General features: G+C 35.9%; 1 long non-coding RNA gene across 1 annotated transcript in view; it reads left to right on the top strand.

Moving 5' to 3' along the window:
• Nucleotides 1–6,489, top strand: part of LOC137645689 (uncharacterized) — a 7,650-nt gene extending 1,161 nt beyond the window's left edge. The window contains exon 2 of the long non-coding RNA XR_011045335.1: nt 6,199–6,489. This is a non-coding gene — a long non-coding RNA (uncharacterized lncRNA). The remainder of the gene's footprint in view (nt 1–6,198) is intronic.
• The last annotated feature ends 999 nt before the right edge of the window (nt 6,490–7,488 follow it).

Here is a 7,488-nt window from a genome sequence, read left to right on the forward strand (position 1 = left end):
GAATACAGCAGTCATGGCTCCTCCTGTCAGCCCTACCCCTGGACCTAGTGGTGTAGGCCAGGCTAATCCTCCTCCAATTGTGACGCTTGTAAATGCCAGGTCAGCAATCCTTCCTTTTCAAGGCCGTGTCAACGGGTTCTTGCCACAAAATGTGGAGTCATGGATTTCATCCGTTGATGCCCATTTAAATGCCAAACAAATCGTAGATCCTTTTGTACAATTACAAGAAGCTAAAAGTTTTATAGATTTTTCTAAGGGGGATGCGAGTGCGTATTTAAGAGGTGTTTCATTTCAGGAAGCAGTTACTTGGGATGATTTCAAAGTTAGGTTACGCGCGATCTATGGGGGTGAAGAAGCTTTGGATGTAGTGTTAACGTTACGAAATACACTTAATCAAGCCACTATGAATCGGCTTAATGTTGTTGAGAGAGCAGCTCTCATAGCTGATAGGCTTAACGAATATCAGGACATTTTAGGTAATTCCACTTGGGTTACTAACGATAATATCTCCGTGAAAGATTTTTTACGATTAATGTATTTAACTTGCATGACACTTATGTTGCCTGAAGCTTTAGTGCGGTGCTTTGATAAGAAGTTAATGCCTGCAAGTACGGAATTGGATGTCTATAAACAGATAAAGAAGCACATGTCCAAGTGTCCAGATCTCGATCCCGTGTTAACTCAAGTTTTTGCTAAGAATGAAACAAAACCACAAACAGTGAACGTAATTAATAATCCAGTAGCGGGAGTGACGTGTTACAACTGCAAACGTCAAGGTCACATAAGCGCAGACTGTAGAACGAAATTTTGTTCAGTTCACAACACAGGATCACATTCTTATAGTCAATGTTACGCGCGTAAGACACAACAATATCCTAGAAATGCACAGTCAATTCCACAGTCAGTTCCATATGGAAATAAAAAGAAAAATCCTCATTTTAACAATAAGAAGAAACAACAAAATGTCAATGCAGTTCAGAGTCCGAAACAAACAAACACTTCAAATATCGCTGAGCCTGGGCCGTCAAACCAGACCTCGCAAAGTCAGCCTAATTTTCAGAATGTGCAGAACAAAGCAAATACCACATAGTTAACTCTAGAGGGGAAGAGAGTGATGTTGGGTCAAGGTCATTTATGTCAACATCAATAGTATTGAATAATCAATTTAATGTTTTATCAGATAAATGTGAGACAATAGATTTTCCTATGAAACACACGGCCGAATTAAGTAAAACAGTGCATGCTCCCGTAGATTTGCAACGAATTCATACAATAATAAGCCAAAATGAGTTACGGCCAACCTTATATGCTGTAAATTTAGAACACAAATCCTTTACGTTATTTTTTGACTCTGGTAGTCCACGTAATATTATGGATTTGAAGACGCATCATTTGTTGTTTTCGAACTTTCCGATTGAAAAATCAGGAATCAGACTTTCAGGTATAGGAAATAATGAATTAAACGTCATAGGCATAACTCATATTCAGTTCAGAGTCGGTAATCGCACGTTTGCCGATACATTTGTTGTTGTGAAAAACATTAATATGTATCCAGCTGTAATTATAGGATACCCATCTATGGGAAATCAAAACATTATCTTAGCTCCTGCAAAGCACGGCGTGTATATCAAAGGGAAATTCTATAAGTCTTCTAATACTTTAAAGTCTGTTTTGGATAATAAGGAGACGACAAATGTAACCGTAACGTACGTTGAAGAACCAATAACTTGTCTCACTAATAAAGAAATAATACACGCGACCCAGCAGAATTCTCGTTCACCCGTAATATCATCTTGCACGCAATATATCGAACCAAACATACCTTCGAATTTAATAGTGCAAATAAAGAAAACACTACCGGGATCTGAAATATTAATCCTTTCCGATACTTTGAAAACCAACGGATTGTCTGTCACACAAGCTATTTATACAGTAGGCTCACATCAGCAATGTAATATCGAAGTCTGTAATCATTTAAATAACACTTTAGTAATTCACAAAAATCAACATATCTTGGATGTAGAAGTTTATAAACATCGTATTCTTACCGTTGCTGAAATCAATCACTCTCAATCAGTTGCGGATGAATCCCTTTTACGATCTATTAAAAATAAAATCAGTAAGGACATTCAAGACGAAGAAATTCAGCAGAAAATTTTTGAACTTTTAAATAAATATACAGATGTCTTTTCCACTACGGATGGATCCTTAGGGAAAACAGATGTGATCGAGCATCAAATAAGGTTAAAAGACAAACAGAAAATTATATATGTACCCTCGTACAGACTCCCTATGAAATTCCAGAATGAAATAAATGATGAAGTAGGTAAAATGTTAGAGGAAGGAGTCATTAGAAAATCAAATAGCCCTTATAATTTTCCTTTAATAGTTGTACCGAAAAAAGATCGAACATGGCGTATCTGTGTCGACTTTCGTCGTCTAAACGAGGAAACGATCCCTGATCGATTCCCAGTGCCATGTACTGACGATATTTTGTCTTTGTTAGGTCAGAATAAATATTTTACCAGTTTGGACTTACTTAAAGGCTTTCACCAGATATCATTAGAAGAAGATAGTATCCCATACACAGCCTTCAGCACAGCCAGGGGACATTATGAATTTTTACGGATGCCTTTTGGTTTACGTTGTGCTCCTATAACATTTACAAGAATGATTAACATAGTGTTTGGAGACTTGTTAGGGGATATATTGCATGCCTATATGGATGATCTTGTAATCTTTTCCAACACCTTAGAAGAACATCTACGTAAGTTAGAACTAGTACTACAGAGATTAAGACAACATAACTTAAGGGTAAAGATTAGTAAGTGTGAATTTTTCAAAACAGAATTAGTATATTTGGGTTTCATGGTGTCAAGCCAAGGTCTTAAAGTAGTCCATGATAAGGTGTCGGCTATACGTAATTTTCCCATACCTACTAATGTCAAGGGAATACAGCAATTTCTGGGTTGTAGTGGATATTACAGGCGTTTTATACGCAACTATTCAATAATAGCCGCTCCTTTAACTGATCTTACGAAGAAGGGCGTAGATTTCATATGGTCTGAGCAACATCAACAGGCGTTTAATACTTTGAAAGATGAACTGTGTAGTTCTCCTATCTTAAAATTTCCTGACTTCGGTAAGGAATTCTTCATTGCAACAGACGCCTCAGACTTAGGAGTGGGAGGGGTATTGCTTCAGCAATATGATAAACAGTTTTTCCCGATAGCTTTCTATTCTCGAAAATTGAGAACTTCCGAAAGTAAATATGCAGTAATAGACAAGGAAGGACTAGCTATTGTTAATTCGCTAGTGCATTTTAAGTTCATAATTTACGGTTATCCCGTTAAGGTTCTTACTGACCATAAACCACTAACAGAGTTCTTTAAAGGCTTCAATCACAGCCCTAAACGAACTCGGTGGCATTTAATCATTCAAGATTTTGGCGCAAGAATCGGGTATTTACCTGGGAAAGCAAATATCATTGCGGATGCATTATCACGCAACCCCGTGTCATCTTGTACGGAGTCTTTAGCTGAATTAATAGATATATCAACATCCATGCCTATTGTAAAAACAATATCTGAACAAGAAGATTTAGGCTGGAGTGCTGAATTGTTACAGACTGAGCAAAGAAAAGATCAGAAAATAGAAACAATTATAAATGCTTTGAAAGGCAATCATAAAGAAAAAGAATATATAAAGTATAAGCAGCAGAATTATGTAATCAAAGATAATATTCTGTGTAGGACTGTGACAAGGAAAACCCGCAATACACCACATGTAACTAACGACCAGGTAGTAGTACCAAACTCACTTGTTTCCACTGTCCTGAATTGGTTGCATTCAAATCCATTACATGGACACCCTGGGTTCTCATTAATGTCACAGAAAGCCAAATCATTGTTTTATTGGCATACAATGCTTACAGATATAAAAAGACACATAGCTAATTGTCGCACATGTCAGGAAAACAAAGGGCATACGAAAACACCTGTTAGCTTAGGAACTTATCCTGTTCCCAATCAACCTTTTGAAAGAATACATTTAGATTTGTTAACAGGATTTTACGAGTCAGACAGAGGGAATAAGCACCTCTTAGTAATTATAGATGCTTTAACTCGATATACAGAACTAATAGCGCTTAAAACTAAAACTGCGATTGAATGCGCTAGGAAGTTTTACGAGTGTTACATTTGTAAACATGGAATTCCACACATGATAATCTCAGACTCGGGTGGTGAATTTAATAATCACTTTCTTACCTCATTGTGTGAATTCCTCAAAATAAAGAAGATCAATACCATGATATATCACCCAGAGTCGAATGGGCTAGTGGAAAGAGCAAATAGGAAGATATTAAATATATTAAGGGTAACACTAGGGGGATCAGACCCCAACTGGGATATTGCAATACCGGCGGCACTGAGTACTCTGAATCATTCATATCATATATCAATTAAAATGTCACCGCATGAAGCATTGTATGGTACCCCAGTTAGAACACCTTTCCATGTATTAACGCCTACAACTAATCTATCAAATCCTTTAAAAGAATGTATAAATGCAAGTATAAGTCGATATGATATCCTTCGAAAGAATTTAGAAGAATCACAAATCATAATGAAAAGGAATCATGATAAAATAGCGAAACCAACTAAAACATATACCGTGGGTGATAACATCTATATTCAAATCAATGTCAGAAAAGGGCTCAACTATAAACTAACACCTAAGTTTGAAGGCCCATTTAACATTTTGGAAATATTAACGGCCAATAGGTTTAGAATTCAAAATGTAGCCCAACCCACGGATGAGAGAATAGTACCATTGTCTCACATAAGAAATTAAAAAGAAGTGAGGAAAAATTTTAATTTTAATTTAAAAGTTTTCTTTTTAATACAGGAGTAATTACATATGTTTTTTCTCGTTACAGGTTTCCAAGATGAATTTTTTGTTGTTGGGAGTGATATTGTTCGCTCAGACATTTTTTTCGTATGGGATGAGTTCTAAGACTAAGAATATATATTTTAAATATGGAAATATAGTTGAAAGACAAGAAGACATTTTTATTACATCAACCAACGTAATTGTCGAAGTGCATATGCAAGCAATTTTTCTTCAAGAGAATGATGTCACTAGCTTAAGAACCGCCATTTCAAGGTTTTCTGCATCATTGGATGAGTTGCATAGGAGACATTTTCATTTGACTACTAAGAGTTTGCTTAGCTCAACATTAAAAGTTGCAGAGATGCTATCTGATGACTTAAAGAATAAGACTGGAGAGACAGGATCTTTGGCTTATGACCTTTTGATGTGGACTGTAGGACACGAACAAAAAGAAAGACGGAATCCGTTCATTTATGCTGCATTAAGCATCTTTGGGTCTGTTGCAAGTTTAGGTTTAGGACTTTCCAATCGTCTTAAAATTAGTAATCAAAATAAGAAAATTGAGTTCTTGACTCATAAAGATGAATTGATTATGTCAGAACTAAGGGATCAGTTAGCTTCAATCAATAAAATTATGGATTTGTTAAATGAACATTCAGATAATATCGTTCAAATTATGGAAGTACAGGATTTGTTAGCAACATTAACGTATTATGATTCAAAGATAGATCACATACATAACAGAATTGCACATTTCATTGAGAAATCCAAGGATTATGTAGAAGCTATCACGTTAGCAACTAAAGGTGTATTGTCGCCCCATTTGTTGCCTATACGTTACTTAAAATTAGTTCTGGAGAACACTAGGGATAAACTAGGCTATGTTCCTTTGTTAGACGAACATAGGTTAGAATTTTATTACAGCCTAATTACAGTAAACGTAGATAATAACAAGATTAGGATTACAATTCCCTTTGATTCTTCTGATGCCTGGCAATCTTACAGGATATCACCATTTCCGACTTTCATGACGAATCACTCAAATCCAGTAATATCCAGTTTGACAGGACACGTATTGATTTCCCCAGACAAGGAAACATATACGGTCATTAAAGACTTAAATCAATTAACTCACTGTTCAGACGCAATGGATAGAAAAATATGTACAGCTGACTCATTTGAATTCCGTAAAAACTTGATGGATTCATGCGAGTTAGGTATAGTGCTAGACGGTGCTCTCTCCCATACAAGTGAAAATTGTCTGGATAAGCTTTATCCCTTTGACAATAAAGAATTCAATTGCAGACTAAATAATGGCTCGTGGATACGATACGACAAGGACGGCTTCAATATATCATGCCCTGACGGATCCACATCCCACAACCACATCTTCGTCGCAGCAGATGGCTGTATCGGGACTTCCCCGAATTCCATGGTGACTGGCCTACGGACAATCATCAGAGAACGTGCTTACTTCGCGAATTTCACGTGGACCTCTACAACGCCCGCACTTCCTCTCCCCTATAAAGGAAGTGTGGCGAAACACTTAATGAAACTTACCGAAAAGGACCACCTGTCGCCGACTTACAAAGAGATTCTTCACCCCATAATACTGGCTAGTTTGTGTTTCACGGTGATGATATTTATCGCCGTGAACATCCTTGTTTGGCGTAGGTTACGGCACAGCAAGCAGCTACAAAGGAACGAGTTGAATAGCCCTGACAATACCCCTTACCTGATACAATTCAAAGCTGTATGAGTGGCCACCTCATTCGCTAAGGGAGTAATTTGTCAGGATGATGTTTGTATGAAAAGCTGACTAGTACGCTAGTAATATGTAATTAAAGAAATTCTCTACATTTGCATTGTTAAAAATACATTTAAAATAACATTTAAAAAAATAAATAAAATAAAAAAGGATATAAATCATTTTTTTCTCTCGGCATCTAATAAAAATATATAAGCCGGAATGTTAAAAAAGAAAAAAAAAAAAAAAAAAAAAAATAAAAAATATATAAGATATATAACAGAATCTATGGGCATCTAATAAAATGTATCAGCCCTATATATAAATATATATATATGTACGAAACCGTGGTACGTGTACGTACCAGGAATTCGTATTTGTGCACTGAATATTGAGTATCTTGTTTCTGACAAAGGTAACAATTATTTTTTATCAAGTTACCGAATCATTTGTAAGTCAGAATTTGTTTTGTTTTTTGGTACCATGTAATCATTTGCTAGCAATGTACCATATGTATGATCTTGGTTTTATCATGCATTTTTCTTTTTGCTTTGGTAATATCTTTTTTTTGTATGCACTATTGTTATTAATTTTGGTGTGCCTGTTTGGACATTCGTCCTCAGTTGGATATAGCTAGTTTTGGACAATGAATGATACGTATGTCCAGTCACACCTAATAACCATGTTTCGGCTTGTTGTTAAATTTTTGTAAAAAAAAATTGAGATAGCTGGCCGAGCATATGTAATGATTAGAATATTAATATTACATGTTTAAAACAAATTTGTGACGTAATATGTCATGTTGGTTGGAAGAGCTGGCCGTGAGATTTGCTATGGTCAACTCAATT

The sequence above is a fragment of the Palaemon carinicauda genome, chromosome 1 (genome assembly GCF_036898095.1).
Source record: "Palaemon carinicauda isolate YSFRI2023 chromosome 1, ASM3689809v2, whole genome shotgun sequence".
Lineage (NCBI taxonomy): Eukaryota > Metazoa > Arthropoda > Malacostraca > Decapoda > Palaemonidae > Palaemon > Palaemon carinicauda.